Source organism: Eubalaena glacialis, chromosome 6 (assembly GCF_028564815.1).
Source record: "Eubalaena glacialis isolate mEubGla1 chromosome 6, mEubGla1.1.hap2.+ XY, whole genome shotgun sequence".
Lineage (NCBI taxonomy): Eukaryota > Metazoa > Chordata > Mammalia > Artiodactyla > Balaenidae > Eubalaena > Eubalaena glacialis.
This window is the reverse complement of record NC_083721.1, coordinates 35,386,920-35,408,392: the sequence shown is the minus strand read 5'-3', so window position 1 is coordinate 35,408,392 and position 21,473 is coordinate 35,386,920. Positions and strand designations below refer to the sequence as shown.

The following is a 21,473-nucleotide window of genomic DNA, read 5'->3' as shown; positions in this document are numbered from 1 at the left end:
AAAGTATTTTCGTTAAAAATGTTAAATTTTTAAATGTTATTTTAAAGATTAAGTTAAAGTTATCTGCCAACTATTTTTTTAATGAGGGTTACTGTGAAGATTTTATTTATGTGGAGTACTTTGTTCCCCTCCAATGCAGAATAAGCAAAGCATCCCTCTACTTGTTATTATTTTTAAAATTTTCAGGTGAGGAAGGCATTTTATTAAACAGTTATTGGATTAACTACCCTGTTTCTTTTGCCTTTTAAATCCAGGGCCATCTGATCTATTTCTTAGGATAATATCTTATGGTACTTTGTTGTGAGAGGCAAACAGAATTTTAGTCTCAGGACGTAGATTCTAAATCAAATTGTTCAGTCTTTCCCAATAATGGAGTTCGGGGACAAATTTTTCAGTATAATGGCTAAGCTGTTTGCTATAACAGTACCTAGATTAGCTCAGGCAGGAAGGGCCCACTTAGTTCTCACCATCTCCTGTCTCTTCTTTCTATTTCACATGGCCATTGATGTTGTGACAGTGATTATGAGTAAGGAGATCACACCTTTATGTTTGTTGTTTGGAGCCCAGGCTGGACTAGCAAGTCCTCCTGATATTTTCCTTCTGACAAAGTGTTATTATTAAGCGTTGCCTTATAATAATCTGGCATGGGCTTTGCTTGACTTGCAGTTTTTCCTCCTTGTTTCTGCCGTGGGCTCATCGACCAGCTTGTGTGGTTATATCTGAAAGGCTATTAGAGATTGCCCATCTCTTTATCTTTTCCCAGCACTTTCCAGAAGTGAGGTATCTAAGATCTGTAAAAGAAGAGAATTCGGGGAGTTTAGTGATAAAATGAAGGGATGAACACTGTCAGGTCATAGAGGTGGCGAGAGAGGCACTCAGTACTGCTGTCCCTGCCGACCACCTGGTACAGGAGACTGCTGTGCTGCCAGGCTGCCAGCTGGTGGGGTCAGAAGGAAAAATGGGAAATTATATGTAAGGTGTGCACAAAATAAGTGTGCAAAATAGAAACCTAATAGTCCTGCTGAGAAGCATATAGAACAACACTGTCCAAAAGAAATATAATGCAAGCCACGTACATAATTTAAAATATTCTAGTACTCACATCCATCTCTAAAATGATGATTAAAACGGAGCTTACCTCATGGAGCTGTTGGGAGATTTGAAGTATTAAAAATACGTGAAGTTCTTAGAACAATTCCTGGCACATAATAAGAATTAGTTATTATTTCTTATAACTTCCATGGTTTGTTCCACATCTTCTTTGTTGATCTCGAATTTATGTATTATACAAACTCTGAACATATATCCATCTAACCATTACAGTTCCTCTTTATATTACTACCAAATTATTTCTCAAATCCAGATCCTCTTTCCTACCTCTGCCCTGTGTTAAACGCTCTTATTTGATTATCTACCTCCACTGTCTGCTCTCTTACATGTTAATATGTATTTTACTATACCGGTTTTTGGATTGCATTATTATTTAGTTTACTTTTCTCCTCTACACCAGGCAAAAATATAAGCTTCAGCAAAGCAAAGGCAATGTTGTCTTGTTTCTGCCTTTATCCCTCAAGACTAGAACAGTGCTTGACTTACTTAAACACAAATTTGTTGAATGGATAAAGAAATGAATGAATACATTTATGTTTTATAAGGCTCCCAAATTTAGAATATAGGTCTTATACATCTTGTAACCCTATTGTTTAGCACAGTGTTTCAGAGCCTACCAGAGAGTAGACTGTCAAATATTTGTTCAACTGAGTAAAAAGTGAAACCCGTTATCTCTACGAAGTCTTACTTATTGAATATTTTAGGTCCTTTTATTCCCAGATATAGCAAATGGTATTTCAGTTAATTTATGAAGTAACAATGGCATCCAGATCTGTCACAGCAGTTTGTTCCATGTAACTACTATAGAAAATGATCCACCAGGGAGGAAAGTTCAGGAGGATACCCATGTGTGTCACATGAAGAGTGTTCAGTGCTCAAATAAATTTGGAAAACCCTGAATTAAATCAAGTTCAACACATTTCTTTATAGTTGAAATTCTTGGAATCTTTAATTAGCTATTGTGTATTTTGAATCTCCAAGTAAGTGCTGCACAATAACACTTCATTTCTCAAATGTCTTTGACCTTGAGGCACTTCAATGCACTTAGAAGAGATTTTTTAAGAAATCCTAACATCGAGGTTTTGAAGGACCTGCCTCTATTCTCATCCTAACTTACTCTTCCTCTCATTCATTAATCTAACCACTCTGGTCCTGTTCTTGCTTTGGAGCCTCTGTGCATGCTTTTCCTCTGCCTGGAGTATTGCCTTTGTATGGCCAGCTCCTTTTTATTTCCAGTCCACATTGTAAAAGTCCCTTCTTAACTTCAGCAGTCTAAAATCAATCCCCTGGAATGCTTGCTCATGGCTTCCTCTCTTCATTCTTCACTTATTTATCATAATCTGTAGATAAGATTTGCAATTATAGTTGTATTTTGTATTTTAAAATAGTGATAACTTAACCTATTTTTCTTTTGATCTCATTTTTAGGGGATATTTTGTTGAGTGTGCATATGTAAATTCCATACTATAAACACTGTTAATGGTGGTTTTACATTTTTGTAAAGAATATTCTATTTGAAATTTGTGTCCTTGTAAGAAGCTAAAAATTTTCACTAAACCCTTAAATACCTTAAATACCAAAGGTATAGTGATATTAACTTGTGGTAGTTAGTGGATGGAACTAGGGTGGGTTTGCTTTGGCATCCAAGCTATGGGCTGTTCCTTACAGAGTAGTGCTTGTCACCATTTTAATTCTTTATTTTATTGAAATCGTTCATTTTCATCTCTTCCTTATCACTCTCAAACCCCCATCAACATATAGTACCATTTACTTGTAGTTTACATTTTAGAGAAATGAAGCTTTTTTTTACCATTTTCTCAAGCAGTAAGTAATACCACAACCTGCTTCAGAATTTACACTAACTTAAACAAAATACTATTATCAGTCTTCCGCCATCAGTCCATCAAAGATTCATCTGGCTGCCTTTGTTATTCTCCTAGTTCTTCTCTTTGTCCTCTCTCTGTCTCTCTCTCTTCTCTTTCCCTGTCTCTCTCTCTGTCTCTTTCTCTGTCTGTCTGTCTCATAGATCTCAGCTGTACATTTGGCAATTTAAATTTTGTGATATTTAAAAGGAGATACCCAACAATAAAAAAATCATGGATTTTATTTTTTTATTCATGCTTATCAATTCTGCAAACAGCTAAGGGAAAATTGTCTCTATGTTCTTTTTAAAAGTCTTAATATATAGACTCCACTTGCCACAAGCAGACAAGGTGTAAAATATTAAAATATAGGCAATGCAGAAGTAAGAACCTCACTCAGAACCAAATACTCTGAGGACATGCTATCCCTGGTGTCTAGATTAGATAGTCATCTGTGAATTGATGAAGACCTAAGAATTTCTCCCATCAAGGCAGGAGTGAAGCATTCCGTTTTTTCTTTGTGATCTTTCTTCCTTCCCTCCCCTCCCCTCCTCTTCCCTTGTCCTCCCTCCACCCACTTTTTTTTTAATACAAGGGGGAGCAAGGTTCTGAGGCTGGGGAGGATTCGGGTCTGTATCAGGTGAGGGCACAGCTTTGGTTTTCTCTCCTCTTTGTCTTCATTATGATTGGCTTATTTCCCTGCTCTACTGATTATTTCAGCATGTAGAAAAAACTGGCTGCAGCTAAAAATTTGTCTTAAGAAATGTAAACCTTTGAGGCCATTTGAGCATAAACCCAGGCAATTCAGAGAAGCTGGGAACAAGCCAGAGGGAGGCTTGGTCCTTTTATCCACTCCTTCTGCAGGATTTATTAACATCCTGCAGAAAGTAGAAATCTGATTCTTGTGTTGTGCGTGTTTATAAATTATATTACTGTGTAGATATTAACTAGTTTATATCAATATGCACTAGATTTGAGTTTTCTTATCATTTATATACATGTTTATATACGTATGTGTACAGACACATCTAAAGTTCAAAGTTTTATACAGATTAATCATAGATTATTTAATGTTTTGGTTTCTTGCTGTTAACTATAGTTTATAATCTCAACACAACTAAAATTGATAGAAAATGGGGCAAGAATATAGATTTCTATGCTGTGCAGGTAAATTAGTTTTAAAGCAAAGGAAGTTTTGCTTTAACAATAGAAATGAAGTACTTTTTCTGTATTAGAAATGTCTGTAAAATGTCTTTAGGAAATATATACATGTATTATGTATATGTGTATATATATACTGCATGTGTATATACAATGAACTTCTGAGTGTCTGCTTTTTAAAATGAATGATAGGGACAGGGGGCTTTATGGACACATGTTAATGATAAAGTAATCTGCTGCTTAGAATCATATATTAAAAATAAGTCTGGCACACACAGGTGCTGAATCAGCTAATTAATTAAATTAATTAATTAATTAACTAAACAAAATTTCATTGAGCACTTATTACGTACCCAGTATTCCTGAATCCTGGAAATGAAGCAGTAAAAAACCAGGTAAGACCCCAGTTCTCTGAGCCCTGTTTATGGGAAAGGCAGACAATACAAAATAAAGTTCCAGATAGTAGCAAGTACCCTGAAGAAAAATAAAGTCACCTAAAAGTGTTCAGTGTTATGCTGACTGCAGCTATTTTTCAGTGTGATCAAGATAACCATTTCTGAAGAGGTAATATTTAAACAGATTTGAATGAAGTAAGGTGCAATATAAAATCCTGGGGGGTGATCGAACAGTGAGGAGAAAGCAGTTGTGAAGTCTCTGTGGGGGAACGGACTTAGTGTGTTCAAGAGAAGGCAAGAAGATGCAGAATGGTAAGTGAGGGATAATTTTAGGAAAATCCAGAGAGTTTGGCAGTTGTCAGATCATGTAAAGCCTTGTAGGTTTCTGTACAGAGTTTGGATTTTCTTCTATTTTATTCGATTTATTCTGTGTTTGATGAGAAGCTGTTAAAGGGTGTGGATCAGGGGAATGGTGTGACAATACTGAAGATAAGTCCACTATATGATAATAAGCTAGGAGGAAGAGGGATGTGGGTAGGTGTGGAATTGTGGGCAGCGTCAAGGGTCATCTGCACTGCAGCAGTCCAGTGAGAAACTGTAGTGTTTTGGGTAAGAGTGGTGCCATCAGGAGATTTAAGAACTGATTAGATTAAAATGGAATACATTTTGAAGGGAGAGCTGATAAAACTTGCTGAGTGATTAGTTGTATATGAGGGTAAGAACAATTATTTCTAAGGTTTTGTCCAGCAGGTAAATGGGCCTCTGAAAATGGCACCTCTATACCTTTTGAGCATGAGGTATAGCATAGCCATTTATAGAGCTGCAGGAAACTGGGAGAAGTGTTGGGGAGGAAATTAAAAGGTCATTGTTGGACAACTTAAATTTGAAATGTCCATTTGACATATAAATGGAGATCTTGAGTAGCCAGTCAAATATCTGAACCTGCAATTCGGTGGAAAGGATAGGGCTGGCAAATTAAAATCAGAAGTCATCTGTTTATAGAAGGTATTTCAAGCTATGAGATTGAATTAGATTACTTAAAAGTGAGGATGAGGAGAGATATGGTCTGACTGCTGATCTCTGAGTTACTCTCACATGAAGAGGTCAGGAAGAAGGATCTGTAGGTGAAATAGAAGGACAGGGAGGGAGGGCTCAACCATGTCAGCTGCATCTGTTGGGCTTAAGTTAGATGAGGATTGAGAAGTAGACATTGATTTGGCCTGATGGTCATTTATTTGGACTAAAAAGGGTTTTGTTGGAATGGTTGGGCTGAAATTCTCTTTTTGATGGGTTAAAAATGAATGCGAAGACAGAAAGTGAAGGCAGCATGTGTAACGATAACTTTTATGAGGGGATATTCTTTAAAGGGGAGTAGAAAAGTGGGTTGGTAGCTAAAATAGAGAGTTGTAAGTCAGAAAGTTTCTTTTAAAGTAGGAGATGTTTCAGCTGATAGGGTTGAACCAATAGAGAAGGGAAAATTGCTGAGTCAGTAGAGAATGGATAACTGTAGATATAAATCTTTGAGAAGGGAAGAGAAGATGGGATTTGGGGTACAAATGGAGAGTTGGTCTTGGAAAAGTTCAGGGACAATTTATCTGATATAATAAGGAGACAGATATATGAGTTTTAAGCAGAGAGGGTGGTAGATTTGATTGGGTGTTGATGATGTTCTGTAATTGCTTCTATTTTTTCATTTATTTTTAAAGTCAAGGCAGTCAACTGAAGGTGAAAAGTTAAGAGAGAGGTGTTGGAAATTCCAGATGGGAGGAGGTGTAGAATTGTCATCTGAGAGAGTGGGAGAGTTGTTTCATCGATAAGGAAATATGATGAGATTCCTGAGTGATTTTGTGGGCCCACCTGCCTGTGGACCAAACAGAAAGCTGGATTTGACTAAGTTCTGCTAGGACTACGAGACTTCCCTTAAATTCCACTGGAAGCTGTTTTAAAGGCTGGAGAAGGGCAATCAATAAATGCTTGAATGACAATTTTTCTACCTCCATTTTCCTTGAATTTTCATATAGTTAGCATTTCCAGAAAGTTGACAAAAACAAAAAAAGTCAGTTTAAAGAATCACAGTTTTCCTGGTCAAATCTGTTAAATAGTAAGTCACAGCAAGAGGTATAATTAATTATAAGCTAAGTAAGCTTGCACGACAATTGATTCAAATATACTCAACTCATCACCAAATATATTCTTCATAGTATTGCTGGAGTAAGCTTTCTCAAATGTAAATTTTGTGTGTGACTGACAAAGGTAAATCATTCAGTGGTAAACTATAGCCTGTGACAGTTGTTTTCTAAACAGATGAATGCTAATGGCTCTGGTGACAATGGAGATCCAACGTCTATTGTAGAGTTACTCACACTTAAGGCTGCCTCGTCCTTATAGACTATGTCATAGATTGATACTTTCTTGATCATGTGAGATAGAAATATGAGAACCAAGGACATAAAACAGCGTTTCACAAGTCAGTTATGCCATCTCAAATATGGTCCCAAATATTTCTCAGAGATTATCCTTACTGTTCCTAGTCCACTGACTGAAGGTGGGGTTCCCTGATTGCCTGAAAGGTCTTGAGCACAAAAAATGCCATTGTGCACTAGTTAGTTAGAATTGCAATTGGCAGTAGGCAGCACAAGGGTACTATCCAGTTTGCAGCTATCTCAGGGAAAGTCTAGTGGTTGTAAAAATGTGTGCATGTGCACTTGCTTTTGGGATGGTGGGCAGGATAGTCACAACATACAAGCCTAACTCCTTGTATGTTTTCCCCAGGGCTGAAACTATGGGTCCATGAATACATTCAATTACAACTTTTTGATATACAAAAGGATCCAATTCTAAATTTTAAGAAACATACATATTAAAAGAGACGGCATTATTTTTAAAAAGTACTTGAAACAGGGATGTGGCTGCACTTCTCCTTCACTGTATACCCTTAGCCAGTTTCTGGGAGAAAGCACACAGACTTTAAGAACAATAGGCAATAGTCATAGCGGGTTAATCCTTTCTCTGCCTTGAGGCACCAGGGTAGGGGTTTCCCAGCTGCCTCTAGCAATCCCATGTGTGCTATCCACTCAGCACTGAGGCATCTTCACTGAAGCTCTATGGGAACAAGAATCATATTTTCAAAGTAATTGGTCTTAAGGATAACTTCCAAGTTCTTGGCAAACTAGGAGCTCAAGTATCTGATCACTTTCTACTTCTCTAAATTCTACAATGTAGAGTTTCTCACACATACCAAATCTCTGTGTCTTTACCCATGCCATTCTTTCTCCTTTGGAATGCCTTCCCTCCTCTACTTTGCTTTATACACTATCTTATATTTCAAGACCAAATATCTATCTCCTCTTGTAGGAAACCTTCATAAAAACTCTACCATCTCCATCCTTGTCCCTGCCGCTTTAAATGTCTTCTTGCCTATCTCATTCCAATAGTTTTAAGCTGGACTTCCCCTTCTTACTTAAATACTGCATTTAAATAGGTCTAATAATGTATGTATGTGTATATATGTGTGTGTATGTATATATATATTACATTGAAAAAATCCCCCATGTTAGTCTTTCCTACTAGACAACATGTCCTTTCAGTGACCTTTTGATTTTACTTCAACAGCATGTGTTTGCTCTCTAATTAATGCTTATTATCTATCAGAATTGTACCTAAAACAAAAATGTTTATCCTGAGAGAGTATTCTGTACATTTCATGAGATATTTTCATGCAAAATGTTCTGCCATTTCCTTTGGCTTTTGATGTTAAAAATTATTTCTATTTCAAAAATATTTTTAACTTCCCATGCTGCCACATAGTAAAGCCTTTTTAATTGATATGTTTTATATCATTCAGTTTTAATTTTATTTGTGCCCTAAGAATTTGTTAAAGCAGTATTTTTAGCAGGAAATCATGATCTATTTTCTAATATACCAACTGACATAAAATCCAGTTCTTCCTAAGTATAGAGATACTTCATTTTATAAATTTGTATATATCCTAATGGTGAGGACATTTTAATATTATGCTGTTTTACTTATTATGAAAAGGTTTTACTCTGAGACCTATTGAAAAAAAGCAAAAAGAAAAACTTTAAGTAGAAAATGATGTTTTGTTTCCTCATATTAAAATGCATTTTAAAATGTCAAAATAAGCATGCAAAGCCAAAATTAAATCTCTTGGTCATATTTTTGAGAAGTGATGACTTTTTCTATTTTAATTAACTCCCTAAAGAATTTTTAAATGTGGATGTCTCTAACCTAGAGGATAATTTTCAATTATATATATAATTATTAGCTTTATAATTTTTCTCCATTCCTCACAAAGTCACAATTTTATCAAATACTTATCTTACCCACCGCCATGAAATGTGTTGTGTTGAATAACTTATAAGTTCCAATCTGCCATCCCATTATCTATCATATATCTATCATGGCATATAATTAACTGCTATGATGATTTTGATTTATAAATAATTTTATATAAATATAAAAATACAGAAATATGCACTTAAATACAGAAGTAAGCAATCTGTCAATTTTAATTAGCATAATAACTTGTAGCTGTACATTTAATGTATGTCAGATATAGGTTTCTCTTTATTCTGATTTTAGTATGAGCAAATATAGGAGAAGACCATAAAACCACTGTGGTCTTTGTAAATTTATATGGAAAAATGATAGACTTTTAAAATATGAATGTATGTATAGATATATTTGCACAATAAACTTGAGTCAAATTTATATACTTATGGATAATGTGAAGGACATATTTTCTATAGAATCAATTTTACAGGTCTAGTTCAGCCATGCTGCTGAACATCTGCATAATATGGTTATTTCTGCTTCTTTTTATAAGGCAGAGACCAATGCGTAAATTATGATTATTAATGGTTTTACTACTTGTGATCTCTTTTGAAAACTAAATGGATGAAAATTATATTTTCCTTGCAATTTATGACAAAATGATAAATAAAATTATTTTCTGTATATTCTCATTATTTTGACATAATTTAAAGGGTAATCTTTTCAAAAGTATCTCATATACAAGTTCAGAGATTTCCAAGAGTACACTAGTTAAGGTGTTTCTGGGTGTGTAGAAGTTTTTCAGCCCCCCAAAATGCCTGATGAGTCCATTTATTTAAAGGTAAAAATCATTAATAGAACACCAGTATCTCTGGGTCTAGTCATAGCTTTTCAACTAACTATAGAAGTCAGTAGTTCTGCTTTCTCAAGGACAGTTGTAAAGTGTAGCATGGCCTAAACTTATCCCTAAGGTCTTTATAGAAAAGAAAGTTCAGTGTAGGATATGCATCATCAATGAAGTTTCTGAGCTGGGGAAGAGAAGTGAAGCAAAAATGCCCAGGTGAACTGGTGTGGGAATAAACAAGTATTGATTGAGAATGTCAAAGGCAAAAGAAACTTCTCACTGCCCTTCAAAGTTGATTCTTCCTTGTTATTGTGATGGTTAATTTTTTGTGTCAGCTTGACTGGGCTAAGGGATGCCAAATAGCTGGTAAAATTTTATTTCTGGGTGTGTCTGTGGATGTGTTTCCGGAAGAGATTTAGCATTTGATTCAGTGACTGAATAAAGAGACCACCCTCACCAATGTGGCCAGGCACCATCCAGTTTGTTGACCCCGATGGAACAAAAAGGTGAAGGACTGGTGAATTTTCTCTTTCTCTCTCTCCCTTCTTGAGCTGGGAAGTTCATCTTTTTCTGTCTTTGAACATTGGAGCTTCTGGTTCTTGGCCCTTCCAACTCTGAGGCTTATACCAGTGGCACCCTGGTTCTTAGGCCTTAGGCCTCCTACTGGGAGTTACATCATCAGCTACCCTTGAACTGAATTATATCCCCAGCTTTCCTGATTCTCCAGCAGGCAGAAGGCTAGATTGTGGGACTTCTCTGCCTCTATAACTGTTTGAACTGATTTCTATAAGAAGTCGCCTCATATATATATACATCCTGTTCGCTCTGTTTCGTTGGAGAACCCTAATACAGTCATGTCTAAAACTAACCATGATAAATGAGCCTCCTCAATGGTATCAGTTGGAATCATGAAGTTGGAAGGGTCTTAGTAGTCCATCCTCTCTCTAAGAGTAAGGATCACTTCTATGTACTATTTTTCTTGGTGTATAATTTTCTGCAGTCCTTTTGGAAAACAGTTTGTCAGCACTTATGTTAAAAAATGCTATAGCATGATCATTGAGTTATTTCACTTAAGGTACTTTATTCTAAGGCTATAAGCCTACTATATATTAAAAAGAAAATACTATGTGCTTAAAGATATTTATTGCAAGTTATTAACTAGAAACCAGCAAAAATATCCTTCAGGAATGACAGGTAAATTAAGACATTCTCAAATGAAAGAAAATGAAGAGAATTTGTGACCAGCAGACCTATCCTCAAAGAATAGCTAAGGGAAATCCCCTAAACTGAAGGGCGATTATAAAAAGAAGGAACACTGGAATATCAGTGAGGAAGAAGAAAAAATGGAAAAAATGTGTGGGTAAATACAATAAAGTGTTCTTCTATTTAGTTTTTAAGATATGTCACTCTGCAGACATCAAAATGATAATATAGGAATACTAGGAACAATTTTACATACATAAATTTGCTAACTTAAATGATATGGATCTATTCATAAAAACCACTGCCACAACTCACCCCATATGAAGTATATAATTTGAATATTCTATAACTATTGAAGACATTTGGTTTGTAAATTTCAAATAATAAATCTATAGGTACAGATGTTTTCTTTCTCTCTCTTTCTTTCTTTCCTCTCCCCTTCCTTCTTTCTTTCCTTTCTTCTCTTTCTTTCCTTCCTTCCTTTCTTTCTCTCTTTCTTTCTTTCTTTCTTTCTCAGTAGATAAAAGCAGTCAATATTTATTTGTCTTAATTAGGGAAAAATTTCCAAAACACTTGGACAGTGATGACCCCATGGTGCTTTACTGTGGCTCCATTTCATATCTCCCAACTTTTAGATCAGGATGTCTTGAAATAGTGTTTCCATTTGACCTACCATGATCTAACATGTAGATGATCTTTTTCTATGCTTTGATGTTTTGGACTCTTCTAAAACCGATTCTAAGTATCTATTGACTACACTGGTTTAATAGTGATACAAAGTTTTTATTTATTTTTTTTTCAGGTACAGATGTTTTCAATTGGTAATCCTATGAAACATTTAAATACTTCACACTAACTTTATACAGTCTTTTCCAGAAAATGGAAAAAGAAGGAATACTTCATAGTACATTTTATGAAGCCAGTATTGCCCTGATACCAGAAGCAGATAGAGACATTAATAAAAGGAAAACCACAGACCAATATTCCTCTTGAATATAGACAGAAAGATTCTTAACAAAATATTAGCAAATGCAATGTAGTGACATAAAAACAATTGTACACCATACCCAAGTAGGATTTATTCCAGAGATGTGAAGCTTGTTAAATATTTAAAATCAACTAATATAATCCATCATATTAACAGGCTAAAGAAGAGAAAAAGCATTAAATTCATTGATGCAGAAAAAGTATTTTACAGAATTCAATACCCATTTATAATTAAACAGTTCAGAATAATAGCCATAGAGAACTTCTTGAACTTGACTAACAGCATCTACTAAAAACCTACATCTAATAATAAACTTAATGGCCAGAAACTAAATGCTTTCCCCCTAAGTTTGAGAACGAGGCAAATGTGTGTGCTCTCACCATTCCTATTTAACATAGTGTTGAAAGTTCTAGCTAATGAAATAAAGCAAAAAAAGGGAAAGAAAAGACATGACTGGAATAGAAGAAATAAAATTGTCCCTATTTATGGGTAATATGATGATCTATATAGAAAATTCCAAGGAATCCAAGCAATCAAAAAACAAGATCTAAGAAGTAAGTTTAGCAAGATTGCAAGATGCAAGAAACATATACAAAAATCAATTATATTTCTATGTACTAGCAATGAATGTGGGACCATAAACATTTTTTTAAAAATATGATGTCATTTTTAATTGTGCCCCCTTCTTCCCTCCCTACCTTCCTCCCTTCCTCTCTCCCTCTCTCCCTTCTTCCCTCCCTTTTTTCTCTCTCAAAAGAAATATTTATTTATAAATATAATAAAATTTAAACAGGACTGTATGCTGACAACTATAAAACACTAGTGAAAGAGGTGAAAAGATCTAAATAAATGAAGATGCATACTGTGCTCACAGATTAAAAGACTCAACATAGTGAAGATGTCATTTCTCCCAAATAAAAAGCAGTTTAAGACAATTCCTATTAAAATTCCAGCAAGTTTTTTTTTTTTTAAGACATAGAGAAGATTGTTCTAAAATTATAGGCAAAGGCAAAGCAATTGTTTTAAATAGCTAAAACAATCTTGTAAAAGAGAAAGTGGTAGGAATCAGATTTCCTGATTTTAGGACATTATATAGCTGCATTAATCAAGACTATGTTGTATCAGTGGAGGGATAGATACAAATTGATGTAACAGAGTAGAGAACCTAGAAATAGGCCTACACAAATATGCCCAACTAATTTTTGACAAAAGTAGAAAAACATTTCAAAGGAGGAAGGATTTCCTTTTCAATTCATGATGTTGGAGCAGTTGGACATCCATGGGCTAAAAATTAACCTCAAACTAAATTTTACACCTTATATAAAAGTTAAAATAGATCATGAACTAACATATAAAATGTAAAACTGGAAAACTTTTAGAAAAAATTTCAGAATGTAGGAGTAGTCAAAGAGTTCTTAAACTCAACATCAAAAGCACAATCAATACAAGGAAAAATTTACAAATTGAACTTTATTAAAATTATGATATAAAGCCTCTGTTAAGATGATGAAAAGAAAAGCTGCAGACTGGAGGAAAATGTTTGCAAACCACATATCCAACAAAGGTCTCAAGTTTAGAATACAGTTGATCCTTGAACAACACTGGTGTTAATCTGCATTTGACTTATAGTCTGTCCTCTGTATCTGAGGTTCCTTGGTATCTGCAGATTCAACCAAACACAGACCGTGTAGTACTGTAGTATTTATTATTGAAAAATACCTGTGTTCAAATTCAACTGTATATAAAGATGTCTCAAAACTCCACATTAAAAAAAGGAAAAAAAGAAACACAAAACAAAAACCCAGTTAGAAAATGGTCAGAAGACATGAACAGTGTATATAGATGCCTAATAAACAGATGACAGAAAATATATTCAACATTGTTAGTTGATAAGGAAATGCAAACTAAAACTACAAGGAATTATCAACACCCATCTGTTGAAATGGCTTTAGCCATTTCATTTATTTTAATAAAATGCAGTGACTACACCGAATGCTGGTGAGGATTCAGGGAGACTGGATCATTCCTGGTGGGAATGTAAAATTTTACAGTCTGTGAATGTAAAGTGTTTCACTCTGTGAAACAGTGAGGTAGTTGTAAAACTACCATACAACCCAACAATCACACTCTGGGTTTTTATCCCCCCAAATTAAAACTTTTTATCCCCACACACAAAGACATCTGCGTGAATGTTCGTAGCAGCTTTATTCATAACTAATACCTGGAAGCAAGCCAGGTATGCTTCAATAGATGAATGGTTAAACAAATTGTGGTACACCCATACCATGGAATACTACTTAGCAATAAAAAGTAACAATATTGATCCACAAAACAACTTGGATTAATTTTCAGAGGATTATGCTGACAGGAAAAAGCCTGTCTCAAAAGAGGACATACATATGATTCAACTACTTTTATGTATCATTCTCGTAGTGACAAAATAAAGAAACAGAAAAATTAGTGGTAACCAGGGGTTAAGGATAGTGGTGGGAAGGCAGGAGGAAAGTGGATGTGATTATAAAAGGGTATCAGGAGAGCCGCCTGTGATGTCATTGTGTATCTTGACTGTATCAAATGCCAGTACCTTGGCTGGGATATTGTTCCATAGCTTTTCAAATGTTACCATTTGAGTAAACAGGTAAAGTCTACACAGGATCTGTCTGTATTATTTCATGTAACTGCGTGGTAATCTACATTTATCTCAAAATCAAAAGTTTTAATTAACATTTTTTAAAATCCTCTTTATATCAGAAACAAAGTGGCTCGAAAAAATCATATGAAATGTTAATAGTCATTTAACTATTACCGCTCATGGGCATTTGAAAGTAAGCTTCATTTTCAAAAGCATATTGACATAGGTAATAACTTTTCAAATAGATTTTTTTAAGTTTAGATTTAGTCAAATCAGGACATCTGCTGCTCATGCAGTCTTAGAACATCAATGCCAATTAAAATCACTGTGGCTCAGAGCTGATACTCAACTTTAGAGTTCAGAATTCCACCCCCTACTTTAGATTGAGCTATAGGGGCCACACTCACGATAAACTCATATTAACAACAACAACAAAAAAACTGATCTAATAATGTTAGATGGAGTATATGCCTTAAAAGTTAGTTGGAATCCTTGTGTTCAGTGAACAAGTCACTTTTGTTTTGTTCCAAATAGTTTTTGAATTCAAATAAGTAATTTTAAGGATTTTTAAATGAGCATAGAGTTAACACTATAAACATTACATGGTCTTAGACAATATGTAATCTTGGTAAAGTAAATGTCTTATGGACCATTCCTGCCTGACTGGTGTTACTACCCCTGTAATAAGTGGAAAGCTTGAGTTTACCAACTAGTGTTTCTTTCTTCCCATTAGTGCTGGATTAGTACTGATGAATGCATTTTATTAAGCTTTGTAATAATGTTTGTTTTTTACTAAGCCCAATGCAGATCAGTGTTCTTTTCTTGAGATTTTTCTCAGGTTTCTTCAGTACATCCTGGTTTTGACAATTCAAACTTGTCACCTTGATTGTACTCCCTAACTCGTCATCAAAGAAGCATTTATAAACTATGTGTTAGTTACATTTATTTCTGCTATTAGCTAATGTTACTTGTATGGTGGTATTTATTTTTCTCTGAGATGCTCTTTTTATCAATCTGGGGTCTCTCTCATTGTAGACAATTCTCTTACTAGAAAATTCATAGACTCAAGTGTTTGAAGTGACCTCAGTAACATAGTTTAATCTTTAATCTTTGCTTCAACATCCCTGATTCTGCTTGCCCTTAGATATCTTCAGTAGTGTGAAACCCATCTCATGAGGTAGCCCGTTCCATATTTGGACAGGTTTCCCCATTAGAAAATTCTTTGTTACATTAAGTTAAAAATCTGTCTATCAATTTGTAACCCATGGACACTCAGAAGACAGATCCAATCACTTTTCTACATAGTGTGCCTTTGAGTATTATAACCTGGGGCTCTTTCTATTTCCAGAGTGTGTATTTCCATTTTCTCCCCAATTATTTTTCCTATTGCATTACGTGGTTTTGAATTCTTATTTATTAGAAAACTTGAATTTGTCTATATCCCTCTTATATTTGGAATTCTGAATGTAATATACCAATGGGTTCTGACTATATCATATTATATTTTAGTCAGAAATTTCTTAGCCATTGCCCAGTATAGACATGCATTGTATCTTTGTTGTTTTCTATTTATTTTATACCTCAAAAGTACAATTGTGTCAAAAAACTTCTAGCATACTAAGGTTTGGTTCTGTTCTGTCTTCTAGACTTGTAAATAATGTGTATATAAGGTAACAGGGAAAAAAAATCACTCACTCTTTCAGTGATATATTTTTTTCCTTTTTTTTTTGTTTGTTTTACCTCATTTACTCTCCCTCAAGTGTATTGTGAAGATTACTATTTTTTTAAGCCTCAATATATGTCTAGTCAAAAATCTTACAATCTACCGTTTAAATTTAAATTGGATTCCAAAAGTCACTAGATTAAATCTCCTGCTATACTTAGTGAATGAAAATATATGTTAAAGGAGGGAAAGCAGACCATTTTTATGTTTCTAACAGGCTAAATTGGGAACTTGTCAGGGCTCACAATCCAGTTCTTCAGAAGTCTTAAAACTGAACTTGAAAGCACCCTGGTCACCTCTGACCCTCTGTGGAACACAGTGGTCACAATTGAAGAGGAAGGTGGTGCGTTTCTTTTCAAGAAGAGCCACCTGCAATCACAGGTGTTATCAACAAGCCTTGGAGCTTCGAGGAGCTATTGTATTTTCCTTCAGCCAGCCATTGTGATGACAGCGCTTCAGAGGTTACTGGGCCACTTTTAAACTTCTGTATCTTAAAAGCCACAGTAGATATATATAGGCCACCCCGATTAATCAAAATTATATGTTCTGTCTTGCTGTAATATGATCATAAACCTTCAAAGAGGCCTTTCCTTATGAAGTGTTTATGAGTTACGAGAAACAAATGTAGGCCTTTTATCTGTAAACATGACAAATATTCACAGAAATGCAATTGTCTTCAACTAGATATTCCCCTCTTTCGTCTTTAAAAGAGACACACTTTTCATAAAATCAACTGTTGCCAAAGACTAACAAGTATCTATGAAACAAAGGAGCTTTGAAATTATTCTTTGATTAGCTTGCTATATCAAAGGTCAAGGAATTGTATCCTTGAATGGTGGTGGAGAGCTGTGGAAGCATCATGAACAGGCTTGCTCTTGCTGGCTTAGTACTGCTGTTGCTGTAGTGAAGAGAAGGCCATTTTGAACCAGTGGGTCAGACATATAACATGGGGTGTCATAATAGTTGGAAAAAATCAGCAAATTATGATAAGAAGAATTTATACTTCAGAGCAATACTCATTTTTGTGTATAGCCATTATTTTTCTGGACCTTTCTACTTGTTTATGTGCCTATTTCATTCTCTGCTCACATTTACATCTTTATTAAATTTTTATACCCTTTTGTCTTCATTTACTCCTCATGTAACTGGCTGTGAATGAATCTGAATCACATATTTATGTTAGTGACAAGTCAGAATGCCAAATTTGAGCCATTTGTGGCTCTGTTGTGAGCAATTTACATATTTACAGCCTCTAACATCTGCTTTAAAATATTCTAATATTATAATTCTTTCCAAAGTCGGTTTGACCATTAGCAATCAACAATAGCAACAATGAAATACATTGTGATGGTAATTGATAAATTAAAAGAAACCACCTGTGAGCGAGAGGGCTCTAGAAAAAGGCAAGTTAAGATGGCTAGTGAAGTGGCACATTGCTGCAAGCTCCATGAACGTCCTGTGATACATCCAAAATTTTATAAACTTCGCTAATATACCAATAATACGGATGATAACAAGAGAAAGCAAAAAACAAAACAAAAAAGGAGGGAACAAAAATTAGAAAATAATTTGGGAGGCAGGGAAACATATGGGCTATAATCATCCATACTGTTGCTGTGTCTGTGGATAAAATCTGACTTTAAAGTTTTTTTGGCTTTGAGAGATGTTTTGGATGGGGGGGAATGTCAGACAGATCTGTACCAGTGTCCCAATCCTTCACTTATCTGTTCAGGTGATTTTGGAAGAATCACGTAAAATCTCTTGTTTCAGTTTCCTCATCTGTAATTAGAGGATGATAACCCTTAGTGTAAGTGTAAAGAAAAAATTAAACATGAGTATATGGATAAAGCATTTGACCCATTATCTATTCTCAGTAAAGGATAGTTTTCTATTCTCTCTTTATCTTCCCAGATTGCAAACTGCCAGCAGCCAAAGGAAAGAGGGAATCATCCTCAGGAGTTAGCAGATACATTGTGACTCTGACAGTTTTCTCATGTTGCTCATTGTTTGGGGGTCATTGAGTATTGTAGTTGGAACTGTTCGCAATGACAGTTCTACATGCCAATGAAAAAGCAAATGTCACAAACCTATTCAGTGGCCTTCAGTGCAGGTTGAAAAAGGTATTGAAAATGTAGTTTGGGAGCGATTTTCTGAAAGGGAGAAGATGGTATAGCCCAAATAAGCAGCTTTTTCCTAAATGCCTGATTTAATCAAAGAGTAACATGTAGAATTTATATTTCTTAAATAAAAATCTCTCTCAAGAACAATTTTCAGCAGAAGAAGCACAGTGGATTTAACTAGATAGTGCCTCTCCTTACTTTCCTTTCATACTGTGCAAAGGTTTTTTTGTTTTGTTTTGGGGGTTTTTTTTGTTTGTTTGTTTGTTTTTAATGTGGTATATCCCATAATCTTTGTATAATAGAGGAATAGACCATAGTGTTTAGGTTGCAGATTCCCTCTTACTGGAAAAAAATAGTTTGGCATGGGAGAGTTTACCACTGATCCAGAAAACCATTGGTGGTTGTATAAGTAGTGACCTGCTGATATTCAGCAGGTATCCAAATTAGTGATTTTCAGCAACAAAAACTGATTTTGGATAAAGTAGTAGACTTAGTTCCAAGGGACTTGAGGGGCTAATATAAAACTAATCATAGATGAACATGACTATAACATTCCTTGCTTAAGACATAGTTTCTTATATATGATCCCTGGGTGTCCAGAGAAAGCCTCTCAGAGGTCATATTTGATTAAAATCTGCTTGACATTTGAGCTTGGGTTCAACTCGGGCAGAGAATTCCAGGCAGAGATGCGAAGTCCATATGGTTAAGATGAGCTAGATTGTGCTTGAGGAACAGAAAGAAGGCCACTGTAGCTGGCACTTAGTGGAAGGCAGTAAGTCACAGTATTAGACTGGTGCTTGATTGTATCGGACCTTGTAACCAGGACTATAGAGTGGATTTTATCCCAGGTGAGATGGGACTTATTTAATAGGGCCAGGTCACTCTGACTGGGCAGGATTTTGATGTGAAAGTGGGTCATTAATCTCAACCTGACGGCACACTGTACATTTGCAAAATGCCTGGGCATTGATAACTATATATATAAAACTCTGGGCGGGTGACTTTGACAATTCATCCTATGTCTTTATATATGAAAAAGAATCCTGAAACCATGGAAATTTAAGATAATTTTGGGACCTTTTAAAAAAGTTAATTTTGTAAGCATAGGCTAAATTCTCCTCAAAATTTTCACCAGATATCTGATATTCTGAGGAGCCTAAGCTTTTATTTCCCAGGACCTGCATCCATTGCAGATGTGAAGTTTCTTCTAATCTATTGTTTTATCTTTTACAAATTTGTCAGTTTGCCTTTTACTTCAGAATATATTTGTATTTATTTTACTACAGTTAGCTCTTTAAGTTGCTGTCAAGGGGCAGATGTGCATAGTAGCAAGCTACTTTGATTCTGTGATAAGAAACCTGAGTTCAAATTCTGACTTCATCACTGGCCAGCTGTGTGGCCCTGTGAAAGTTACATATGGACACTGGTAAAATGTGAGTTTTAATTGCAGGGGTTAACAAACTATGGCCTGCGAGCCAAATCTGGCTGCTATCTGTTTTTGTTAATAAAGTTTTATTGAACTACAGTCATGCTTACTCCTTTACATATTGTCTGTGATCTCTTACAACCTACAACAGCAGAGCTGAATCATTGCGACATAGACTGTGTGTGGCCCACAGAGCGTAAAATGTTTATACTTGGCCCTTTACAGAAAAAGTTCACCAACCCCTGTTGTAGTGCACACTTCTGAGGGTTATCGTGGGAATTCCATGGAATAATTCACACAAAGCTCTTTGTACAAGGTCCAGCATTTAATAAGCATTCAATATATATTTATAATTACTAGAATTTTTAGAAATTAATTTTGTTTACTTCACAGTAATCAGGTCAAATTGACTCTCATGAAGATGCACCACTGTTTATGTGTATTTCTGTATATGCTTGGGGGTAAAATTGCCTAAGTTTGAGAAGCCTGTTTTTTGAGTAGTCATATTTTGGTGATGCTTGCCCATTTCTGCATTAATAACAGTCCTGGATATTGGAGGTTCTATTTTGCCCACTAATCTGTCCTTGATATGAATATTATAAATTATACATATGTAAAAGTTCTTGGCTATATTACAGCAATATGGGTAGATTGTTAAATTAATCATTGCAGAACCCTTTGAAAATCTAGGCAGCAATGTGCAAATGCAAAATTTATAACTGGAGCAAACAAAAAGAAGCTGATGATTCCTTAAGGATACTGATGTTTTTATGGTTTCTTTCTTTTATTGTCGTCACCAGAGATTTATATAACATTTGGGGAAATTTTCAATATTTAATCATAAGCATTTTTATTCCAATGTAGGCTATACATGCAGGCCAATCTGAATTTGTTCTAACTAGAGGCTGGATATATTATTTTTTTTTTAATTGGGGTATATGTTCAGATGAATGCCCATGTGTGTTAAAACTTAAAATAAACAAATTCATGCATTAATAAGGAAATATGATTAGTGAAGAGTTTAATGATTTTACTTTTCATAGTGGTAAACATGTTCTAAAAGGCCCCTAAACAAAGATTGTAAACTGTGGGGAAAAAGGAAGAGGATAATCTTATTTGAGCGTCCCAAATAAATAATTTCTTATTTAGTTTTCTTCGTGAAAATATCTTCCTAAATGCCTGCATCATACTAATTACATAGCCACTTTTGTAGGTATCTGAAGTACCTACAAAAGTATATTTAAATTACATTTATGCCAGTGTAGTCAAGAGTTTTGTTCTTATTTCCATTTCCTATTTCAATGACTCTGAAAACACAGTTTCTTAAGTAATGTATACTAGGTTTTTTTTTTTTTTTAACTGTTTCTGAGTTAATGTTGGATTTTATTTGAGTTTCTTAGCTTTCTATGTACCTTATTAATTCAGTTCAGGTCAATTTGTTTAAAATTAATTTTAAAAAAGGTATAGGACATGATTCCTACCACATAGACATTTATTGTTGTGTTGGGAAGACTGGTTACATGAACCAGTTTATCTCCTATTTTCTTTTACACTAATTAAGGAATTGTCAGGAAGATTCTGTGAAGCTTATGCTGAGACTTGAGTAACAGGTAGAGTTTGGATAGGAGAGGAATGGGTAATAGTTCTTATATTTGTTTTTTTCTTGGGGGGGGGGAGGTTGAATGGTTGTGTTTTTTAGTATGTGTGTTTATTTTC

At 34.9% G+C, this 21,473-nt stretch overlaps 1 protein-coding gene across 1 annotated transcript in view; it reads left to right on the top strand.

Moving 5' to 3' along the window:
- GBE1 (1,4-alpha-glucan branching enzyme 1) overlaps positions 1-21,473 on the top strand; it is a 288,440-nt gene that overhangs the window by 159,525 nt on the left and 107,442 nt on the right. The window lies entirely within an intron of this gene.